The sequence below is a fragment of the Pan troglodytes genome, chromosome X (assembly GCF_028858775.2).
Source record: "Pan troglodytes isolate AG18354 chromosome X, NHGRI_mPanTro3-v2.0_pri, whole genome shotgun sequence".
Taxonomy (NCBI): Eukaryota; Metazoa; Chordata; class Mammalia; order Primates; family Hominidae; genus Pan; species Pan troglodytes.
Window position 1 is genome coordinate 124726095 of NC_072421.2, and position 12279 is coordinate 124738373.

A 12279-nucleotide genomic window follows, 5' to 3' on the forward strand; every position below is an offset into this window, starting at 1 on the left:
CTATCTGAATCAACACCATCCAGGAAAGCATGACTTCACCAAATGAACTAAATAAGAAACTAGGGATCAATCCTGGAGAAACAGAGATATGCGACTTTTCAGACAGATAATTCTATAGCAGAGAAATAATTCAGAATTATATCAGATACAGTCAACAAAAAATATTTAAATAATTAAAAAGAAGCAGAAATTCTGGAGCTGAAAAATACAATTGGCATACTGAAGAATGTATCAGAGTTCCTTAATAACAGAATAAATCAAGCAGAAGAAAGAATTTGTGAGCTTGAAGACAGGTGATTTGAAAGTACAATAGTGAGAGGAGACACAACAGAAAAAAAGAATAAAAGCAATGAAACATGCCTACAGGATATAGAAAATAACTTCAAAAGTGAAAATGTTAGAGTCTTTGGTCTTAAAGATGAGGTAGAGAAAGATAAAGGGATAGGAAGTTTATTCAAAAAGATAATAACAGCGAAGTTCTTAAACCTAGAAAAAAAATCAATATCCAAGTACAAGAAGGTTATAGAACACCAAGGAGATTTAACCCAAAGAAGACTATCTCAAGGTATTTAGTAATGAAACTCCCAAAGGTCAAGGATAAAGAAAGGATGCTATAAGCAACAAGAGAAAAGAAACAAATAACAAACAATGGAGCTTCAATACATCTGGCAGCAGACTTTTCAGTGGAAACCTTACAGGCTAGGACAGAGTGGTATGATATATTTAAAGTGCTGAAGGAAAAAATACCTTAGAATGGTAATCTGGTAAAAATATCTTTCCAACATAAAGAAGAAATACAGACTTTCCCAGAAAAGCAAAAGTTGAGGGATTTCATCAACACCAGACCTGTCCTGCAAGAAATGCTAAAGGAAGTACTTCAATCAAAAAGAAAAAGACATTAATGAGCAATAATTAATCACATGAAGGTGCAAAACTCACTGGCAATTGTAAGTACACAAAAAATAGATATAACACTGGAACTGCAATGTGTAAACTATGCTTATCCTAATTAGAAAGACTAAACAATAAACCAATTCACAAATAATAACTACAACAAGGTTTCAAGACACAGGCAGTACATATGATGTAAATAGAAACAACCAAATGTTTAAAAGTGGGGGGACAAATTTAAGGCATGAAATTTTTATTAGTTTTCTTTTGCTTGTGTGTTTGTTTATGCAAACAGTGCACAAAACAACCAGGAAACAACTAACAAGATGGCAGGAATATGTCCTTCATTGTTAATAATAAAATCGACTGTGAATAGACTAAACTCTCCAGTCAAAAGACACAGACTGAATGGATGAAAAACAAGACTCATTGATCTGTTGCCTACAAGAAACATGCTTCACCTATAAAAACACACATAGACTGAAAATAATGGAATGGAAAAAAATATTCTATACCAATGGCAACCAAAAAGAGCAGAATTCACTATACTTAGACAAAATATATTTCAAGATGACAACTGTAAGTAGAGACAAAATAGGTCACTGTATAATGATTAAGGCATCAATTTGGCAAGAAGATATAACAATTTTAAACATATAAGCACCCAACATTGGAGTGTCCAATATATAAATCAAATATTATTAGAGCTAAACAGAGAGATAGATCAAACACAATAACAGGTGAGGATTTCAACACCTTATTTTCAGCATCTGACAGATCTTCCAGACAGAAAATCAACAAAGAAACATTGAACTTAATCTGCACTATAGACCAAATAGATCTAATAGATATTTACAGGACATTTTATCCAGTGGCTGTAGAATACACATTCTTTTCCTCAGCACATCAATTATTCTCAAGGATAGACCATATGTTAGGCCATAAAACAAGTCTTATAACATTCAAAAAACTATCAAGAACCTTCTCTGACCACAATGGAATAAAACTAGAAATAAATAACAAGAAGAATATTTGAAATGTTATAAATAAATGAAAAACAATGGGCTTCTAAATGACCAGTGGTCAATGAAGAAATTAAAAAGAAATTGAAACATTTCTTGAAACAAATGATAATGAGATAGTGGAAGCACAGTATACCAAAACCTATGGGATACAACAAAAGTAGTATTATTAGGGAAATATATAGCTATAAATGGCTACATCAAAAAATAGAAAAAAACTTTAACAATCTAATGAATGGTCCATCTTTTTTTTTTTTTTTGATTTTCTTAACCATTTTTAATAAGGTTTAACTTACATGCAGTAAAGTATACAGGTAATAAGTGTATAGCCCAGTGAATTTAGTATATATGTATACACCTGGTCCATCTTAAAAAACTAGAAAAACAGGAACAAACCAAACCCAACATTACTAGAAGAAAAAAATAATAGAGAGCAGACAAAAAAATTGAAATTGAAATAATGAAAAAAATACAATAGAATAATTAAACAAAAATTTGCCAAAAGACACATGAAAAAATGCTCATCATCACTGGCCAACAGAGAAATGCATATCAAAACCACAATGAGATACCATCTCACACCAGTTAGAATGACGATCATTAAAAAGTCAGGAAACAATAGGTGCTGGAGAGGATGTGGAGAAATAGTGACACTTTTACACTGTTGGTGGGACTGTAAACTAGTTCAACCATTGTGAAAGTCAGTGTGGCAATTCCTCAGGGATCTAGAACTAGAAATACCATTTGACCCAGCCATCCCATTACTGGGTATATACCCAAAGGATTATAAATCATGCTAGGTATTTTATTCTCTTTGAAGCAATTGTAAATGGGAGTTCACTCATGATTTGGCTCTCTGTTTGCATGTTATTGGTGTATAAGAATGCTTGTGATTTTTGCACATTGATTTTGTATACTGAGACTTTGCTGAAGTTGCTTATCAGCTTAAGGAGAGTTTGGGCTGAGATGATGGGGTTTTCTAGATATACAGTCATGTCGTCTGTGAACAGGGACAATTTGACTTCCTCTTTTCCTAATTGAATACCCTTTATTTCCTTCTCCTGCCTGATTGCCCTGGCCAGAACTTCCAACACTATGTTGAATAGGAGTGGTGAGAGAGGGCACCCCTGTCTTGTGCCAGTTTTCAAAGGGAATGCTTCCAGTTCTTGCCAATTCAGTATGATATTGGCGATGGGTTTGTCATAGATAGCTCCTATTATTTTGAGATATGACCCATCAATACCTAATTTACTGAGAGTTTTTAGCATGAAGGGCTATTGAATTTTGTTAAAGGCCTTTTCTGCATCTATTGAGATAATCATGTGGTTTTTGTCATTGGTTCTGTTTATATGCTGGATTACATTTATTGATTTGCGTATGTTGAACCAGCCTTGCATCCCCGGGATGAAGCCCACTTGATCATGGTGGATAAGTTTTTTGATGTGCTGCTGGATTCAGTTTACCAGTATTTTATTGAGGATTTTTGCATCAAGGTTCATTAGGGATTCTCTTTTTTTGTTGTGTCTCTGCCAGGCTTTGTTATCAGCATGATGCTGGCCTCATAAAATGAGTTAGGGAGGATTCCCTCTTTTTCTATTGATTGGAATAGTTTCAGAAGGAATGGTACCAGCTCCTCCTTGTACCTCTGGTAGAATTCAGCTGTGAATCCTTATCATGCTACCTGACTTCAAACTATACTACAAGGCTACAGTAACCAAAACAGCATGGTACTGCTACCAAAACAGAGATATAGACCAATGGAACAGAACAGAACCCTCAGAAATAATGCCACATATCTACAACCATCTGATCTTTGACAAACCTGAGAAAAACAAGAAATCGGGAAAGGATTCCCTATTTAATAAATGGTGCTGGGAAAACTGGCTAGCCATATGTAGAAAGCTGAAACTGGATCCCTTCCTTACACCTTATACAAAAATCAATTCAAGATGGATTAAAGACTTAAATGTTAGACCTAAAACCATAAAAACCCTAGAAGAAAACCGAGGCAATACCATTCAGGACATAGGCATGGACAAGGACTTCATGTCTAAAACACCAAAAGCAATGGCAACAAAAGACAAAATTGACAAATGGGATCTAATGAAACTCAAGAGCTTCTGCACAGCAAAAGAAACTACCATCAGAGTGAACAGGCAACCTACAGAATGGGAGAAAATTTTTGCAATCTACTCATCTGACAAAGGACTAATATTCAGAATCTACAATGAACTCAAACAAAGTTACAAGAAAAAAACAAGCAACCCCATCAACAAGTGGGCAAAGGATATGAACAGACACTTCTCAAAAGAAGACATTTATGCATCCAAAAGACACATAAAAAAATGTTCATCATCACTGGCCATCAGAGAAATGCAAATCAAAACCACAATGAGATACCATCTCACACCAGTTAGAATGATGATCATTAAAAAGTCAGGAAACAACAGGTGCTGGAGAGGATGTGGAGAAATAGGAACGCTTTTACACTGTTGGTGGGATTGTAAACTAGTTCAACCACTGTGGAAGTCAGTGTGGTGATTCCTCAGGGATCTAGAACTAGAAATACCATTTGACCCAGCCATCCCATTACTGGGTATATGCCCAAACGATTAGAAATCATGCTGCTATAAAGACACATGCAAATGTAAGTTTATTGCAGCACTATTCACAATAGCAAAGACTTGGAACCAACCCAAGTGTCCAACAATGATAGACTGGATTAAGAAAATGTGGCACATATATACCATGGAATACTATGCAGCCATAAAAAATGATGAGTTTGTGTCGTTTGTAAGGACATGGATGAAGATGGAATCCATCATTCTCATCAAACTATCGCAAGGACAAAAAACCAAACACTGCATGTTCTCACTCATAGGTGGGAACTGAACAATGAGAACACATGGACACAGGGCGGGGAACATCACACACCGGGGTCTGTTGTGGGGTGGGGGGAGTGGGGAGGGATAGCATTAGGATATATACCTAATGTTAAATGAAGAGTTAATGGGTGCAGCACACCAACATGGCACATGTGTACTTATGTAACAAACCTGCACGTTGTGCACATGTACCCTAAAACTTAAAAGTATTAAAAAAAAACTAACTCTATTCACAAAAGCTAGAAATAGAATTAAATACCAAGGAATTAACTTAACCAAAGAAGTGAACAATCTCTACAACAAAAATTATACAACACTGATGAAAGAAATTGTAAAGGACTCCAAAAAATGGGAAAATATTCATGATCATGGATTGGAAGAATCAATATTGTTAAAGTATCCATTCTATTCAAAGCAATCTACAGATTCAAGGAAATATTCAGGTCGGGCGCGGTGGTTCATGCCTGTAATCCCAGCACTTTGGGAGGCCAAGGGGGGCGGATCACAAGGTCAAGAAATAGAGAACATCCTGGCCAACATGGTGAAACCCCGTCTCTACTGAAAAAACAACACAAAAATTGGCTGGGTGTGGTGGTGTGTGCCTGTAGTCCCAGATACCAGTGAGGCTGCGGAAGGAGAATCGCTTGCAACTGGGAGGCAGAGGTTGCGGTGAGCTGAGATCACGCCATGGCACTTCAGCCTGGCGACAGAGTGAGACTGTCTCAAAAAAATAAATAAATAAAATTAGTTAATTAATTACCGAACCTATTCAAATACAAATATAATAAATATAAACCAGAAACTTCAAACTATGTGTTTATGTATTACTAAGCCCTTATTTTAGGCACAATTAACTTGTGTTAAAATTCACTAGCAAAACATCATCTAATGAGTCTAAGCAAATCTGCCTTCAACTTCACATATAAAGTTCAAAGCATCACTTTAGTTAAAAGTTACTGTAAAAACAAAGACTTCACCCATTTTCCTGGGCTTTATGCAAATTGTCTGACATTAAGGAGATTCATAACCTTAAGTCTTCAGACTACAGTATTTTCTTCAACTCAAAAACTTTGCTGTAAATTGTGCATAAAGCCCTAACACAGATTATTGAGGAAATTTAAATACATTTAATTAGTTACTATGCCTCCTTAAAGTGATAGGACATTGAACTATCATGTTAGAGGTCTCCTATTGAGTTCACTAACCCTAGAGATTATAGTAGAAGAGGTACACAGTGAACACTTTTGAAGCACAGTGAAAAAGACTGAACAAAAGGAAAATGTACAAAGACAACTGATAACAAAGATTCATGTGGTATGGGGAAAGACAGCAGCCACTGGGACTAATTTGCAGGGTGTTTTTCAGGCTAGGCGAATTATACAAAACACAGGACTTGATTATCTGTGTACATGTAAGCTTATATTTACAGTTTTCTGCTCTTGAAAATATGATCATACATGAAGGATGCTGAATTTAGCGTTTCTTGTTGTTGTTAAAGAGAAGTAATTATCTCTTCTGATCATGTTGCCTAAAAGCTTCCAACCTATATGTCACTTCCAGAGATTTGTATGTTTGGAGCTACTTATTGTTTTATATTTAAAATCAAAGTAGATGATTGTCCCTATGTAGCTTTGTGAGTAAATAAGTATAATGATACTGATATAAAGTTGATAGCCGTCCACATTATCCCTTTTCTTGTGTAGATTAATGATATTTGGAAGGAAATTAATTGAAGCATTTATCTCTATTTTTGTGTAAAAGGCAAAATACACAAGGTGAACTAGTAATAGTAAAGATTTAGACACAAATGGATTGTGCTACATTTATTAAGGAAACAACTTGTTTTGTCATACACATCAAGGAAAGTGGATAGAAAGATTTCTATATTCTGCCTTTTTTTTGAGAACTATTTGAAAGCTACTGAAAACTAGAATATTTTCAAGACACCAGCAACAGTACTCCCAAGAATGATCATTTGAAATCTAACTTGGATTACGCATATTCAGAAAAAATTTATTTCTCCATTTAAATATCCATATAACCATGAGTGTAAAAAACAAATGTAAATATTCCACCTGCAGCACTTTCACTCTAAAACCCATTTTCAACACTGTTGACAAAAAAATAACATAACGTGTTAGCCTAAGTCATATATTACAGAAGAATTCTGAATAGGTAGAATCAGAAAAGGAGTTTTTTAAAGAGAAATCAGAACCTGTTCCAACTCTGCAGCCTCACTTGAATATGCTTGCAGAAGTTTACATGCACAGTAAAATTATATGATCAGAACATCTATCAGGTGAGGACATATTAGTGCCTGGAAAATGCAATTGCCCTTGCAGGCCAGATTTTAACGTGATTTTGATGCAATTGTCAATAACAGCAGACAAATCATTCCGACGAAACAGGATGTCATGCTAAAGAAAAAAGATCTACACATGTGAGTATGTCATTCATTTCTTGACAGAAAAATAATGAAATGGTCTCAAAATAGGAATACTGTTTATCACAACAATAATTTCCCACGAACCCATGTAAAGAATTCAAAGTTCACTATCACTTCTTTATATGTGCTACAAAACCAAATATCCATCTAAGGATTAATAATGATAACCATTGAATCATCATTATATTATCTTAAATGTTTTTAAATTTCAAGTTCATATTTAAATATGCATCAATAATTACTAAAATTACTAATATCAGCTGTTAAGGTATCAATATAAAATACCTCACTGAAAATAATCCATGCTATTTTGGAGATTTAGTGATTCTTCATTTATTCTTACTTTCTGCCAAAGACCATGTTGGATACTTTCAAGATAGTACAAACATACATGATAGCCACCTAGCTTTTAAGCATAAACATCATTGATTGCTGGCAAGAAGAGACAGAAAGAAAACATTTTTAAATTGGAGGATGAACGTTACTGAAGGGTGGGAGTTAGTTTTCTTGGCAGGAGTCTTACCAGCCTGTAAGGAACAGTTGAATGATAAACAGTGTATCAGGACTACAAATGTGTTTCTGGTCTATGGTGTTTAAAACAACAATAACAGCAACAACAAAATATGATAGCTGAAAGATTAAATATATACAATTTAAAAATACGAAGTAGTCAACACTAAGAAATGTACCATTTTTCTCCCTTAGAAATTGGAAAACTTTTATACTATGTAATAATGATAATGAATACAAATTTGCACTTGCATAATTATAATTAGGCACTAGCATGGCAAGAAAATCCAATATCATTCTCAGGCAAAACCCGTGTTTCTTTATGAAAATACTGGAGCAAGAAGATTAATATTTTATATGTAGGGCTTTAATGCAACGATGGAGCCCTAACACGCGATATTGCCAGCATTTTGGTGTTATTACTATTTTTATCCTATTGTACCAATGATTAATTAACACAGGCCTACTTTCTCAAGCCAGGACGTTGAGGGTGATGAAACTCAGTGGACCACACTCAGCCAAAATTTTATGTACATAAGGAAGGGAGAAGAGAGCTCAGTGAGAAAGACAGAGACATCAGAGAATCAGAAATAGTCACGGGGCAATGTTGTGTTATTAGAGCTGTAATAGAATGATAAAATAATACCAAAAAGCTTTGTTATACAGTAATCTGGATACACTATTTTCCCTGACTAGACTATTAAAGGGGATATATTCAGGAAATTTGTTTATTTTTGTTCCCTAACATCCAATTTGAGAATATTTCATGAAGAATAGCAATTAAAACTGTGCCTTATGTGTAGTAGGAGCTCAAATATTTCTTGATTTTCTTACTGATTCAGCCATAAATCCTCAGTTCAACATACAAGCACCTCTTAAGTACAATATTATGTAGTGTTGATTTATTACAATGCCATTTTTGTTTTGATTTTTTTTCATTTGTGTGTGTGTTACATATGAGTTCACTCATGAGAAGTGATTCATATGGGTCTGAGGAATACAGCTGTGAACAAACCAGACAAAAAGCCTTGACATCATTGTGAAAAAAACCATACAATACACAAATGTACAAGTGAAACACATGGCAGGTGAAATGGTGATAAGTTCTATAAAGAAGACTAAAGCAGGAAAGGAGTAGAGAGTGCTGATATTTTAAATACAATAGTCAAAACAAGCCCCAATGATTTTGAAGTTGAAAAATGACTTGAAATTTGAGAGAGCTAGAGAGACAGCTATCTGGAGGGAAAACATTATAGGCACAGGAAGCAGAAGGTTGTCAACAACAGTATGAGATAAGGTGGTCTATCAAAAGCATGAAAAGTTGATGTAATCACTTAGGGATTAAGTGTAAATAAGAGGCTCCAGGAATGATGCTTGAAGAACACCGAAATTTAAAAGGCTGAGAGATCAATTCCAGCACACGTGCTCCCTTTCTTTCTCCTCCCTCCTTGTTCTTTCTCCACTTAATTATCTGTGTGCTCTTATATACACTCAGGAATGAGAACTAGTAGAGCCAACTATATACTGTTGGCATTCTCCCAGTCATTAAGTGTCAAAAATAGCATACTGCCAATATTGCTCTAACTATCCCGAGTTGAGTGTTTTGCCGTGTGCGTTATTTACACCACTGTGGCCTTTCTCCCCTTCATTTTAGATTCTGGCTAACAGATTTGATTATAAGTTTAAAGCAATAGTATCAGGTCTGTCCTGAGAAAAACATTGCCAAGGTGAATATTAAAATATAAGTTTTATGGTGACTAGAGTTACCTTTAAGCAAATGGTGGAAAAAAACAGGGTAAAAAATTGCAAGTAAACAAAGACTGGGAAAGCCCTTTGATATTATGAAATGTATCACAAACTACTTCAACTTGGGAAGACTGATCAAAATAATATGAAGGAAACTATGGCCAGAGACATTTCATGATTTCAGAGGATTTAAAGAGAACAGAAAAGTAGATGTCAATGTAATATTTCTGGACACTTCTCCGTAGAGGCTTTGCTGAAAAGGCTCTGACTAATTCAGTTAGTGCTCCCATTTGCAGAAATGCAGTCCACAGGCATATCCATAATGTGTTCTTTCTTTTGGTTGGCCATAAAGCAACATTTTTAATGGAAATTTTACTAGTTATTAAAGAACCCCCCTCTTCCAGTCCAGTCCATTATGTCTTTTGAGGTTGAATTTACTTGAAATTTGTCTCAAAGAGTGTTTAGATATTAAAGACTATTTAATCAAAACTCCCTGTTTTACAGATAATGAAATGAGGTCTAGGGAGGAGCAATAACTTGCTGAAAGTCAGTACATCAATTGGATGACATATCTGGCACTTTAACTTCTGTCTTCAGACTTTCTCTTCATGTGAAAAATTAGTAATAAGTAAATACAAAGCAAACAAGACTATAAAGTTCTTCCTCCGCCTTTTAAACTCATAGCACATTTCCCTCTTCTAGAATATTCAGATGTATATTTTATACAAAGAATAATGCAAGACCTCTGTGATTTTCCTTTAGCTATTTGCCAGATTAGACATTATTACGCACTTTGAGCAAAGAAACCATGTCTAACTCATCTTTCAATATTGCTATGACACTTAAAATATTTCACATATTGCAAGAACCCACAGAATATCAACTCAAAGTTGATCAAGTGAAAGGAGTCACTTCTTGACATGTACAAAAATGAACCACACATATGAACCTTACGGTTTATTTTCCATTAAGTAATACCTGCTATCATTTACTTAGTGTTGAGTACTGTGCTAAGAAATTCACCACATCCATATTTTACTTTATCTTCACAACAACATAATGAGATAGGAGTTATTACTATCCTCATTTTATAGGTGAGGGAATTGAGGGTCAAGCAAAAATTTGCAACTTGCCATGATTATATAGCTAGTAAGATGTATGAAGCAGAGACTAGAATGTGGGCCTGGCTGATTTCAAATCTTGGGATTTTCTTAGATATTATACTGTACTTCCTCCTAATTAAAAAATAATAAAAAAACAATAATGAGATCTAGACTGAAAATTACCCTGGCTTGTACCAAAATCTAAATGGGACAATAGAAAAATGAAATTTTCCATATGATTTCTTGGGACTTATTACTCAACATTTTTCACTGTTTCTGGATTTTAGAAACGAATACAAAGATTTTGGCTGAAGACTGAAAGAAGTGTAGAAGTCTAACCCAAACAGTGATTCCACCAGCATTTACAAAAATTAAGAGTAAATCTGTTGGCCCACTAATGGTAGTAAATGAAATCTTTGGGAATGATTTCAGTGATGTATATGACAAAAGATATCTGAACTTTACTGCTTTTATGTTATATAGCAGCATATTTTTACAATTTAATTTCTTTTAACGAGACCTACTCCTATACAGCTACACTTAATAATGGCCACTAATGAGAACCCACAGTATGTTTAGTCTTTAGTCCTTATAACAGGCATGCAAGAATGCATTAGAATCGTTACTTTCCAAGACTATAATTGTCATAAAATTCTTGTTAGCCCAAGAAGACATTTAACTGGCAGACTGTATGTTTCTGACAGTTTCCAAAGATTTCAGACAAAGGCAGAAAAAGGAGCTTACAAATGTCAGTGACTTGGGCTAGGATTGTTTTTCACACCTTGTGTGTAATCATGTCTTATTTAATCACTTTTGTCTTATTCAATCACTTTAGCAAACTTTTTTTAAATCAATGTGCTTCTAAAAATGCATTTGAGGATCTTTGTCAAATAAACTACTTTAGAAATTGTACCTCCACAGTTTTCTAAAATTGTGTCCACTTGTCCTTCTAGAATTTCCTGTCTGTAATTTTAAAGAACTCTATTTTTTCTGAGATCTTCATTGCATTCATATACTATTTCTGCATTAAAAACGAGGGACTGACATCACCTTCAAAAATTCTTGCAGGAGCAGAAGATAGGTATGAAGATGTATCTAACACTTTGGTCTATCAAAGGAATTCATGGCACCACATCTTGGGAAAACAGCTTCCTTGGGGAATATTCCATATGTGAATAATAATGTGAATCTTTGTATTATTGTCCGTGAAAGTAGCATTTGTTTGAATAAAAGAAAATTCTCCTGTAGTATGACATCCACATGGAATTCAAATGATTAAACACATATTGTTGGTCCTTTCAATATTGTATTACTTTTTTGCCCTCCATACTATGCTCCCGCCAAAAAAAGAAAGACATTGCAAATAACACTATTCAGTGTTAAATCTTGTCTATAAGCTTGTAAAATCTTGAGTGCAAAATGTAAGTTACTTCCTGTAGTATTGTTACTGTCAATATGAAAATATATTTGAAAAAAAGTTCTACCTAATAACACAGAGATATTATGTACTGTTTTTCTCTGTCTAAACAACCTCATTCAAGCTTAGGAAAACTTCTGCTAACATGGTTTAAAATTTCTCTCTCTTTTGCTTTCTCTCTCTCTCTCTCTTCCTTTTTCTCTTGCTCTCTCCCTGTTGCTCTCGTTCTTGTTCCTTCCTCTTTTTGATAGGTTCAATA